Genomic DNA, 13,886 nt, shown 5'->3' with positions numbered 1-13,886 from the left:
GGGTGCATAGTTAGGCAGGTGAAAAGCTCACTCACGAATAGAACTTTCTCTGTCAAAGCAGAAACTGCCACCTCCACCAAAAGGCGTATTCGCGCTGGGGTGCCATAGGGATCGGTCCTGGGGCCCGTTTTGTACAGTCTGAACACTGTGGACACACCAACGGCTCCCCTGGTGTGCATCGCACAGTACGCAGATGACACAGCCTTCTACACACGAAATGCGAACAAGGACCTGGTCATCCATAGGCTACAAAGGGCCTTAGATGACACATAACCTTGGGCCCGTCGCTGGCACATCACCATGAACTCTGAAAAGACGCAGGCTGTGCTGATCTCGACTAGGCTCGGAAGGCGGGACCTCCTCAACGCCCCCCCCCCCCCCCCTCCGCCTTCACCTAAGCGGTACCCAACTCCCTTGGTGGTAACCTTGGACTCTCGTCTTACGTGGAAACCCCACATAGGCGAGGTCCTCAGGAAGGTCTGTGCCAGAATGTCCATCCTGTACCCAGTCCTCAACACATCCAGTTCCCTTCCCTGCTCGGTAGGAGTGAACGTTTATCAGGCCCTCATACGGCCAGTAATGGAGTGTGCATGCCCTGTCTGGGGATACGCGGCGAAGCAGCACCTGGACAAACTCCAGAGGCAGCAGAACCGCGCCCTCAGGAGGGCACTGCATCTACCCCTCGGATTCCCCACCGATGATCTGCACGCCGCAGCTGAAATCCCACTCCTGAAAGAGCATTTCCGAGATCTGGTAAGGGCCTTCTATGAAAGTTCTTCCACATCAGGAAACGCCCTCATCCACTCCCTAGGTCGGTATGACATGTCCCGCGATAAGCACAAGCGCCCAATGACTATTTTCGACGACTAAGTCGAAGAGAAAACCCCTATATCCAAAATTCCTAATCCTGCTCCCTTCCCCATAATATCAGTCATCTCGCCAACCTCAGGCAAGTACCAGACACACGCAAAACATTCATCACATCAGGCAGACACCCAAAAATTACAAAAATAATAACACAGTGTAGTAAAGGCTGCAAGGCTATAAACTCCCCCACACACTTCCCCAGAGAGGGAAAAGTATTAGATGAGAGTGAGTGACTACTTACAGGTCATTCCATCAGATGGCGGAAAGGTTATTCGCCGAAATATCGTGGGACTTCAACGGTCGCATCCGGCTGGACACCCTAGAGCCCTGGAAACAACACATACGCCAGGAAGGCCTCCGATCACAAGGCAGCACTAATTGTCAGAACATTGTTTAACCAGTAGGAGAGTGTCACGGAGATGCCGAAGATGGAGACAAATTATCAAAAGAAATTCAAGTCAGTAAGTTTCAAAAACCAGCTGTAAATGATGAATCTAGGAATACACTGCAACTCCATACGTATCGATCCCGTAGGGTAGTGGGGACAGTTTACATTCATCACAGCGCCCACTGAGGCGTTAAAGCAATCGTTCTTCCCGCATTTCATGTGTGATTGGAATGGTGTTGTTGTTGTTGTTATTGTTCTCTTGATGCCAAAACTGGTTTTATGCAGTTCTCTATGCTACTGTATCCCGTGCATGCCTCTACAACATCTCCAAGTAAGTACTGCAACCTACATCTTTCTGAATCTGCTTACAGTATTTCATCTCTTGGTCTCCCTCTACAATCCCCCTCCCCCCCCCCCCACCCTGCTACCCTCCTGAACTAATTTGGTGAGTCCCACAAGTTTCTCCTCTCTCTAGTTCTGGTCAGTACCTCCTCATTATCTACGTGACCTACCAATCTAGTTTTCAGCTTTCTTCTGTAGCACCACATTTCAAAAGCCTCTAATCTCTTCTTGTCTAAACTGTTTATCTTCCATGTTTCCCTTCCATACATGGCTACACTCCATACAAATACTTCCAGAGAAGGCTTCCTAACATTTAAATCTATACTGGATGCTAACAAACTTACGTTCTTCAGGAACGCTTTTCTTGCCGTTGCTAGCCTATATTTTATATCCTCTCTACTTCGACCATCCTGAGTTATTTTGCTGCACAAATGGCCAAACTTTCCTGTTACTTTATGTGCTCATTTCCAAATCTCATTCGCTCTGCGTCACCTGATTTAATTCGACTACATTCTATTATCCACGTTTGTCAAAAGCTTTCTCTAAGTCTACAAATACAATAAAAGTATGTTTGCTTTCCCTTAACCTATTTTCTATGAGAAGTTGTAGAGTCAGTACTGCCTCTCATGATCCTATATTTCTCCGGAATCCAAACTGATCTTCACTGGGGTCATCTTCTATCAGTTTTTCCATTCTTCTGTAAGGAATTCGTGTTAGTATTTTGCAGCCCCGCGGGGTAGCCGCGCGGTCTTGGGCGTCTTGTCGCGGTCCGCGCGGCTTCCCCCGTCGGAGGTTCGAGTCCTCCCTCGGGCATGGGTGTGTGTGTTGTCCTTAGCGAAAGTTAGTTCACGTTAGATTAAGAAGTGTGTAAGCTTAGGGACCGATGACCTCATCAGTTTGGTCCCATTAGATCATACCACAAAGTTCCAAACTTAGCATTTTGCAAACGTGACTTATTAAAGTAATAATTCGGTAATTTTACACCTGTTAGCACCTACTTTTTTTTTTAATTGGAGTTATTACATTCTTCTTGAAATCTGAGGATATTTCTCCTCTCTTATACATCTTGTTCGCCAGATGACAGAGTTTTGTAATGGCCAGCTCCCCCAAGACTATCAGTAGTTCTAATGGGAAGTTTTCTACTCCCGGGGCCTTGTTTCCACTTAGGTCTTTCAGTACTCTGTCAAATTCTTCATGCAGTATCATATCTCCCATCTCATGTGCATCTACGTCCTCTTCCATTTCCATAATGTTGCCCTCAAGTGCATCTCCCTTATACAGACTCTCTATGTACTGCTTCCACCTTGTTGCTTCCCTTCTTTACTTAGAACTGGTTTTGATATTCATACAACGGGTTCTCTTTTCTCTCCAAAACACTCTTTAATTTTTCTGTAGGCGGCATCTATCTTACTCCTAGTGATACACGGTTTTGTATCCTTATATTTGCCTTCTAGGCATTCCTGCTTAGCCATTTTGCACTTCCTGTCGATCTCATTTTTTAGACGTTTGTATCCCCTTTCGCAATGCTTCATTTACTGCGCTTTTATATTTTCTCCTTTTATTAAGTAAATTCAGTATCTCCTGTGTTACCCAAGGATTTCTACGGGCCTTCGTCTTTTTACCCTCTTGATCCTCTGCTGTCTTCACTATTTCATATCTCAAAGCAACCTATTCTTCTTCTACTGTAGTCCTTTCCCCTGTTCTTGTCAATCGTTCCATAATGGTCCCTCTGAAACCTTCTACATCCTCAGGTTCTTTCAGTTCATCCAGGTCCCATCTTCTTAAATTCCTACGTTTTTGCAGTTCCTTCAGAATTGTCTACAGTCATAACCAACAAATTGTTGTCAAAGTCCACATCTGAACCAGGAAATATCTTCCAGTTTAAAAACTGGTTCCGAATTCTCTTGTCTGACCATTATAGAATCAATCTGAAACCTTTCGGTGTCTCCAGGTCTCTTCCACGTACACAACATTCTTTCATGATCCTTAAACCGTTATCTATGATTAAGCTATGCTCTGTGCAACTTTCTACCAGGTGGCTTCCTCTGTAACTTCTTTCCCCCAGTCCATATTCATCGACTACTTTTCCTTCTCTTCCTTTTCCTTCTATCGAATTCCAGTCCCTCATGAGTATTAAATTTTCGGCTCCCTTAACTATTCGAATAATTTCTTTTATCTCATCACACATTTTTTCAATGTCTTCCTCATCTGTGGAGCTTGTTGGCATAAAAACTTGTACTACTGTGGTGGGTGTGGGCTGCGTATCTTGGCTACAATAATGTGTTCACTATGCTGTCTATAGTAGCTTATCCTCGTTCCTACTCCCGCATTACTCCTATTTGATTTTGTATTCACAACCCTGTATTGACCTGACCAGAAATCCTGTTTCTCCTGCCACCGAATTTCATTATTTCCCTATACATCTAACTTTATACTATCCATTTCCCTTTTTAAATCTTCTAATCTTCATGCCCGATTAAGGGATCCGACATTCCAGGCTCCGATCCGAAGTACACCAGTTTTGTTTCTCCTCATAACAAAGTCCTCCTGAGTAGTCTCAACCCTGAGGTCTGAATGGGGACTATTTTACTTCCAAAATATTTTACCCAAGAGGATACCATCACCATTTAACAATAAAGTAGAGTTCCATGCCCTCGGGAAAAATTAGGCTGTAGTTTCCCCTTGCTGTCAGCCATTCGCAGTACCAGCTCAGCAAGACCGTTTTGGTTGATGTTACAAGGCCAGATCGGTCAGTCATCCGGACTGTTGCCCCTGCAACTACTGAAAAGGCTGCTGCCCCTCTTCAGGAACCACGCGTTTCTCTGGCCCCTCAACAGATACACATCTGTTGTGGTTGCACCTACTGTACAGCTACCTGTATCCCTGACGCATCAAGCCTCCCCACCAGTGGTAAGGTCCATGGCTCACGGGGGTGGAATGGAATGATAAGAAACCTTAATAAGTAGTAACATGGGAAGTACACTATGTCATGCATTTCACAGGCGTTAGCACAGTATGGATGTAGATTTATAATTATGGTTATAAAGAAAATTGTTCTCATTTTTTAAAGTCACACACAGAGGACGCGCACTCGTAGTGCTAGGTGTGGGAGGAGAACCTATGTACAGCTTCTGAGGTAATGGGCGAGTTGTGGCGCCCTGAAAATATTCTAAGTTTGGAGTTGGCGTGGCCGCGCTGAGGCCTCACGGCCGGCCACGGCTCGTTAGCAACCGTGTGATGCCGCACAACGGACTGACCACACGTTCCATCGGCCGCATGGTTGGGAATTCCATGGTGACACTGTGTCGATGAAGGAGACATGCCAGGAGCACCAAAGATGGTGGAATTAGTGAAACCTTAATGGCAGACATTTCACAGTTCGTATAGAAATTAATAGTAGCTAGATGAATCATGATACCTCAAAAGGAAACATGTACATTACCATTATTTGCACGTCAATTCTGATGGTGTAATCAGATTTTCAATATCTTTATCAGTTTAAAGTTTAGTGTCTGATGATAAATCATACAAGTAACACCCAGCAACGAATTTCCAAAATCTAAACGGTTCATTCGATTTCGTCGATCGGCGTGTCTTTCGAAAGCTATTAGTGTGAACTTAAATTGTTATAAATTACAGGCATGTGAATTGAATAGTAAATGACTTATTGGAGGTCAAAGTGGCAAAATACTATTAATTGTGTCAGGCCATAAATACTCCACAGTTACACGAAAAACGGTAGCAGTGTGCATATAAACATATTTATTCATCTGTGTCGTTGTTTATATCCGATATAAGCTATTCATGAAGAAATTGGTTAAATATTTACTGTATTTTAGAAAGCATAGAGACATTAGGTTACTGGCCTCCCTTTTGTTTCTATTCCTTTGATATATGTTTATTTGATTTGTTTCTGTATTTAATAATGTGTGTTAGAGTGTGTTTATCGTCCAACCGTAGGAGTATTTATTTAATTTCAAGTTATTTAAATGTAAATCCAGTATTTCGAATGTGTTTCAAAATGTTTGTGAGTGTCCGTTGGCTTGGAGACATGACGGGAGCGCTATCGCCAATCACAGTGCTCGTTACTAAGGGAGGCGACTACCGAAGTGAATGGAGTGGGAGTTCTGAACAGGGCGGCGCGAGGGACAGTTGCAAGGGACACGGAGAGTCCTGGACAGTACGGCGAGTCAGACACACAGTCGCGAGATAGTGCTGGACAAGAAGGCGCGACGGCTGGTCTCAGGAACTACGTTGAAGAGTGCAGTTTTGCGCGTGGTCGCAGGAGACAAGAATATTTCGTTGTGAGATTTTCGTGACTTCTGCAGTGAAGACCTAGCATGAGTTTAGAAGTGAACATCTTGTGAGCAATGTTGTTGTTCGTCATTAATTACGTGAAGTAGGAATATATTGTTTCCCTGTTATTCTACTTATATTTCATTTAATTGCTGGACCATCGACACCAGTAAGTGTTTTACAGCAATAAAGGGTAATCTTAAAGGTACTTCTGCTTTCGTACTGATCATGTAAAGTCGTTAAAATAGTACCTGCAGAATTTATTTAATTGCAATTTTTCATTTATAAATGTCTATGTTACGTTCAATAGTCGCAACTGCCAAGTGATAGGAACCTTCAACCATTCGATTCAAGTGTATATTCGTATTGAATACCGTAGACTCAGGAGTATTTGGCTTGTACTCGTAATGCGGCAACTACGTATCCCAGCCAAAACTTTTAATATTTCAACTCTGAGTCTGAGGGTATGTAGTTGAGGGCCACACCATCACAACATTTATTATTTGAAAGCCCGCAGTTGGGGCTCGTCCGGGATTTGTATCCTGCAAACTGGTAATTCCTTTGCTCTCTGTTATTCAGCGTACTATGTGAAGTGTAAAAACCTTTGCAAAACCAATAGAGATTTCTGTAGAGTGAACCTCTCACAAAACACAGTGTGAGATCGGTTTTTTCCGCAAATAGGTCTCTGGAAATAGTGAAAAAAAATGGTTCAAATGACTCTGAGCACTATGGGACTTAACATCTGTGGTCATCAGCCCCCTAGAGCTTAGAAATACTTAAACCTAACTAACCTAAGGACATCACACACATCCATGCCCGAGGCAGGATTCGAACCTGCGACCGTAGTGGTCACCCTGTTCCAGACTGAAGCGCTTAGAACCGCACGGCCACACCGGCCGGTGGAAACAGTGAAATTACGCAGTAATTTTCACAACTGATACATGCTATCAATAGAGGTCCTAATCTATCACGTTAAAGGCAATTTGCATGGGGGCTCAGAGTCTAAATAAGCTGAGTACACGGAACAGTAGCGGTTAGCTCGTTTAACGGACAGCGGTATTGGAGACGGTTGGAACAGGCGGTAGACGGCAGCAACTACAACTACATCAGGTGACTTCTCCAGTGGCGGACGCAGATCAATAGCAGTACGACGGCAGTGTCTTCGAGTACTCCATGGCAGTCTTCATTGTCGACTTCCACAACAACCGACCGCATCACCATGGCAGAGGGAACAATCTCAGATCAGATAAGTGCCTGCGCAAATAGTGAGATAGTGTTTAACTCTGAAGTTCAAGCTCCACTTAGAGATCTCACGGATATAAAAGAGTCGCCTAGTATGTGTAATTCTGAAACGGAAGTGAGCCAGTTAGTCCGAAACCAGAGCGTGAAAATGTAACTAGTAGGAATTCAGGCCAGGGGAGTGAATGTGGGGGAGATATGACGTCTCAGTTAATGCAACTGATCCAGGGATTGGGAAATAAAATGAATACAATGGCAAACAATATCGGTGCAATCCGAACAGCTATGGGTACATTGCGAACAGATATGGGCACATTGCAAGCATTTACGGATACAATTCGGACTGATATGGGTACAATGCGAACTGATATGGGTTCCGCTGTGAAAGAGGAAGTTGGAAAAATTATGGGTAACCTTGAAAAAGCAATTGATGATAAATTAAAATACCTCCGAGTGGATATGGGGAAAATTACAGATGAAGTTGTAATAGTAAAATCTAAAATCGAATCAGTGGAAAAAGATCTTGGGGAAAAATGGATAAGATAGAGATGGAACTTGAGGGAAAGGTAAGCGACTGTATAAAAGCGCAAGATGCTCATAAAAGCAATATAAATTTAGCAATTAGTGACATTGCCAATCGTGTAGGTGAGGAGGAGAAGAAGTGGGCAAAATTAAAGATAAAATTGAGTCTAGTTTCATTAGTGAAAATGAATTTAAAAAACAAATGCAACAGGTAAAAAGTGATTTAAATTCGTTAGCCTCCCTACAGGCCACACCGGTTATAAATATACCTTCAGCAAGTACCAGATCTGTGAAATGTTACACAGATGACGGAAGATATCACCCAGTAAATTTCTTGGCTGCGTGTAGGGACGCTTTTGTTCACGGATTGTCGGACGAAGCGAAAGTAAAATACGTTAAACGGCATATGGAGGGAGATCCACAGTCTTGAGCAAATGTTAAATGCAGTTCGTGCAAATCGTACGAAGAGTTCGAAAAGCGTTTTTTGAATAAATTTTGGAGGGAGGCAGAAGAGACGTGGATCCAAAATGAATTTTTAAACAGGCCGAGTTACAGGTACGGTAATAGTACGATGAGAGATTTTTGCAAGTGCGAACTTGGCAAGCTTATGCATGTGATACATTCGTTGGGGGTTTTAACGGAAATCACCACGTTAAAAAGGCGATTACCCGAAAATATGCAGTGGGACCTTGCCCATAGTCCATGTGATTCCGTGGACGAATTTCTAGAATTTGTAGAAAAATTAGAGAGGGCTTTGAAGTTCAAACATCAGAGCAAACCGGTTGGCTGTTATCAAAATGGGAATCCAAATAATCACCACCAAAATAATAATCGTGAGAGAAATCGAAGGAATTCTCAGTGAGATAGTAGCTGGAATGAGCAGAATGGTCGGAGAATGAACGGGAGTAGTAACTTCCGTGAACGGGACCCAAGTAAAGAGAGCAGATTTGATGAGGGAAATTCGTGCGAGGTGCTATCGCGTAACAACCGGTTGGGAAACAGATGTTCACCACATCTCAGGCCCGGGGATGGCGATCTGAACAGGCGATGAAAAGGACTGGAGATAATGGTAATGGTAGAAATGTTATTAGGTTTGGAGAAAGGCAACCAATATGTAATATGGAGTATGTTAAAGAGGAAGGCTGTATAGGTGACTCTTTCAATAAAAGCAGGCGCAAACGGCGGAAGCAGAGATTTGTGAGAGATTTAAGTAAAAGTAATGGGACTAAATTAGCGGGGAATGATGAAAGTTACGAATATGTGATGAATGAGTGTGTGAATGGTGATGAAGGAAAGATTCAGTGGTTCAAAAAGAAGTTAAAGAGGAGATGAATTTTGAGAAAGCAAATCGTGTGGAGAGTTCTGAAGAGGTATTAGCAAATAGTAGCAGTTGCAGTAAGGAAGGTGTTGTAGTGGCAAGTATTTGTGAGTCGGCGAAAAGCGTCGATGGTAGTGAACGAGGCGTAGCTTTGGTCTCGCCAGCTGCAAGTGAGGGTGATTGTGTTTCGGCGGAGGCTTAGCATTGGTCTCGACAGCAGTTGAAGTTAAAAACGTATCGACAGAGGTAGATGATTTTTGTTTAAAGGGACAGAGTAATGGTAATTTATGTGATGATGTAAAAGCTACTGGTATTGATACGTCGGAGGGATGAATTTCCGCGTTTCTAGTCACGAATGGAGGCGAAACGAAACTTATTGACGAATGTGTGCATCTAAAACGTTTGCCTGAATATGAATGTGAGAATGTATGTAAAGTAGGCTCGGGAGTTAATCTGGATGAAAAGTGTGTAGAAATGGTAGTGTGTGCTGATTTTTGTCCGATCACAGTGGAATGTAGAAAGTCTGGAAGTCCCAAACTTGTACAAGGTAGCAGCAATTTGTGTAATGTAGCGGCGGAGGATAAAGTTGTGTACGACTCACGTAAAACTACATAGTCGACTGAGGAAAATAAGGTTTCTGATGTGAATTTTTGTAGTGATTTAAATGGTGTATCAGCAGATAAGTTTGCTGAGATGAATATTTATGGTGATGATGGTTTAGGCATCGATGTATTATTTCGGAAAGATAAAGTGTTTAACAGTGAATTTAAGTGTAATTTTGTTGAAGCTACAAGTGTCGATATTTTGGCGGGGAAAAACAGTGAAGTTGTGTATCCGTGGGTAGTGAATCGGCGAAATATCTGGAAGAATAACAGAAAATTTAGAGAGGGCTGAAGTAAATAGTGTGGATGGGGATAGTTTGTGTAATGAAGTTCGTACTAATTGGTATATGAAGGAGGAGTGTGATTCTAGTGAGACTGATTGGCGTTGGTAAGGTAGAATATTACGGTCGTTGATGCCGCATAAGTGGAAACGAGAGAAATTTAAAATTGCGAAGGGTATATACAGAAAGGGCAGAAGTGAAAATCTGTAATTAGTGGTAGTAATTTTGGGGTGATAATTTATATGTTTATTTGGGGATTCGTTAGTAATTTGTTAGTTTATTGTGGCACTGTACGTGTGCAAAAGAGGGAAAGTTAGGCACTGAGGGTGCATGGAGGTCACTGACCTCGTGGATTTAAGTAAAATATGTATTGATTTATGCTTTGTATAAGAGTGTGGCAAAGAATTTAGTAGTCAATTTGAAGGGTCTTAAAATTGTAATTGTATGTGCACGCATTTTTTGGGTGTGTGGAGGTAGAAAGGATCGATTAAACTCAGTTAAATAGAACTTGCGGGAATTTGAGCTTACTGTTGCCTTGCGACTTTGTTCCTAAGTATCGTTTTCTGCTGGAAGGTTCAAATGGTTCAAATGGCTCTGAGCACTATGGGACTTAATATCTGAGGTCATCAGTCCCCTAGAACTTAGAAATACTTAAACCTAACTAACCTAAGGACATCACACACATCCATGCCCGAGGCAGTATTCGAACCTGCGACCGTAGAAGTCGCGCGGTTCCTGACTGAAGCGCCTAGAACTGCTCGGCCACCGCGGCCGGCCTGCTGGAAGGAATCTTTGGCGACGATCCTGGTTGGGTTAGTTAAACGGTTTGTTGTCGGGTTTTTGTTGTAGACAAATTTGTCACGACATACGTGGGAGCTCGGAATTCAGAAGCAGCAACGATCTCTGCGAGGCACTTGGTCAAAAGAATGATGTTAGTTGATCAATACTTCGTGCTAAAATCCGTATGAGCATGTGTAATGCGACGGGAATATTAGCGGAAGATGGCGTCTTAGCGCTAAGTGAGTGGCACAAAAAGTGCTTAAAAAATCGCACATAAGTGAAAGTGCATTATAAAAAAATTTTATTTCTTGTCCAAAAAATTTTTTTATGCTTAACTGAAATGCAGGCATTTATTTAATATGCCGTTTCGTTCATAATTTGTGTTAGTTTCAGTTTATTTCGAAATTCATGCTGCTCCCATACCACTACAAAAAATTTGTATGCACTATTAGCCAGGCGTTTTAATCATTAAAATCTCTTCTTTGAAATTTGTTATACATGTACTTGTATGACCTGAAGGCTGCTACTTCTGAACATTCTGGCAAGAAATAATGTTAATAAGTGGAGGTGTGTGAGGTAACGGGCGAGTTGTGGCGCCCTGAAAATATTCTCTAAGTTCGGAGTTGGCGTGGCCGCGCTGCGGCCTCTCGGCGGGCCGCGGCTCGTTAGCAACCACGTGATGCCGCGTAACGGCCGGACCATGTGGTCCATCGGCTGCGTAGCTGGGAATTCCATGGTGACACTGCGTCGATGAAGGAGACATGCCGGGAGTGCCAAAGATGGAGGACTTTGTGGAACCTTAATGGCAGACATTTCACAGTTCGTATAGAAATTAATAGTAGCCAGATGAATCATGATACCTCAAAAAGAAACATGTACATTTCCATTATTTGCACGACGAATCTGATGGCACTTCTGCCATCGAACTCATCGTTTAATGTCGTTAAAATAGTACCGGCAGAATTCATTTAATTGCAATCTTTCATTTATAAATGTCTATGTTACGTTCAAAATTCACAACTGCCGGGTGATAGGAACCTTCAACGATTCGATTCATGTGTATATTCATATTTTATACTGTAGACTCAGCATTATTTGGCTTGTAGTGCAGTAACTACGTATCCCAGCCCCTAGTCAACGAAACCAGCCAAAACTTTTAAATATTTCAACTCTGCGTCTGAGGGTACGTCGTTGAGGGCCACCACCACACCTCATTTTAATTAGAAAGCCCGCAAGCTAATGTCATCCATACAGTGTGGACCAGAATTCCAGCGCCAAAATTTCAGAGCTTTTTCAGGGATATTCTCTGAGTAGTTCGGTACAGAGACCCATGGTCTCGGGTCACTCGTTATAAAGTAATCACGTAATTACGACTTAGTAGGCTTTGTTACGAGAATTATCTTTGTTGCTGTGAAAATACTCTCACAAAAGTGAAATACCAATAGCAAAACGTAATAATACGAAAGAATCAGCTTATTCGTGGACGCCTATTGAACAATTCAGTTTGTTTCTGATTTGCCTCTTTTCATTTAGTTATGTCAGGCTGTACTTTATTTCTTCTGTCGAAGTCATACGGAGATCATTGCCAGACTGTATGCACAAGCTTTCCAATAAGTTGTGCGCGACAACAGGAAAGGAATATTATCTTGCTACTGTTCTTTCTGCTGATGCCACGTGATCACCCTGCTCGTCATTCATTCTCATTCTACCGGAAACGCTTTGAACTAAATAGCATCTGAGCTTACTTACTGGAACTATTTGATTTTGACGGGAACACACGATGAAATACGTGCTTCGTGGGGCTAAGCAGACAAAAACATACTTAAATTACGCTCCTATAAAATTTATTACGTTCCCTTTAATTCTTCACATGCACACATTTGTCCTAATATGAATTTCAACAAAAACCATCATTTTGCAATGACTGTGCAGCCAACATCACGTTAGAAGTCAAAACGGTACACTGGAACTCACCTTAGTCGACCGTTCTTCGAACATAATCAAAACTTCAACTGAAACACACGCTAATCCTAGACCGAATTGCTTCAAAAGCGTCCTTTGCTCATTGATTTGCGCACCCAACTCCACGTCGGTTACTGTAAATCAGTGACTTCTATATTTACTCACTCATGGGGCTCATTCTCGGTATTATGACAAAATTAAACTTCACACGGATTTCCTACCTCAGCCTAATTTAGGACACCGGTGGTCAAGACTCCTTGGAGAACTGCATACGTGGCATTGCGGAGACAATGACTAGCAGACAAGAAATAAAAAAAAGTTAGCAAAGAATTTCACACGCCAGTTTACTTAAGTATCCCACACAATACTCATTCAAAATGCCTAGCCACAAATCATACTACAATCTCTACTATCTTTTGTTGTACAGTGGCGACATGTAGTGTCGAGGACACTGGCTCAGGCCCATGCTGCAAAGAAAATTGGTTTAATATTTGGCAAACTAATTTATGTTAATCATCAAAGGCAAGATAATTGATGACAGAATTCAAATAAAAGTCAAACGTGCTGAAGGCACCTCAAGATTGACTTTGTATTACTGGATTCTATTGTGCTCCATGCTTTCGACAAAATGCTAAACCTCTAACCATTAGGTTTAGCTGTAAAATTACTGAAAAATGTGTTCGCCCCATAGCCCTGACTATAATTTTGCCGAAAAAGAGCGGATTACTAATCTTAACAATAATATACCTCATCCTCTTCAGCTTTTGCAAACTGCATGACGAGGCTCATGACAGCTTCCGTCCACCCTCTAGCCAGACCAGGAACGGAATGACCAAAAATGGTGGAGCGCCCCTGACGGTCACTCTGCTCTTCCCTGTGGGGAGTGGAAGTGGGCTCCTACCAACCCTCGAAGAGTCTACTTGTGCAGGGGCATCTTTGTCGATTATCCACAAGAGTTAGGGTGGCACCAAAATCTAAGTAAAGCATGCAGCTCTGTCCTACAACTGTTCTGCAGACGAACCCACAAACAAAACAAACACTTATTCCATAATTTATAGCTAAATAATAAGCATAAGAGACAAATCTACATAATGAAATAATTAAAGAAATGAACACAGTGGCGTCCATCCCTATCCAGAGACTCACTGTACCATACTACACTTACAACAATGACTAATGTCTCATGTAAGATCACTGTCACAGGGTGCAACGTGACACTGTAATGAGACGGAACCACTCGTTCAGTCTCACTATGTACAGATACAAAACTGGTGTTATGGGACTGCTGC

Source organism: Schistocerca cancellata, chromosome 4 (assembly GCF_023864275.1).
Source record: "Schistocerca cancellata isolate TAMUIC-IGC-003103 chromosome 4, iqSchCanc2.1, whole genome shotgun sequence".
Classification (NCBI taxonomy): domain Eukaryota; kingdom Metazoa; phylum Arthropoda; class Insecta; order Orthoptera; family Acrididae; genus Schistocerca; species Schistocerca cancellata.
Note: the sequence above shows the minus strand (reverse complement) of the source record.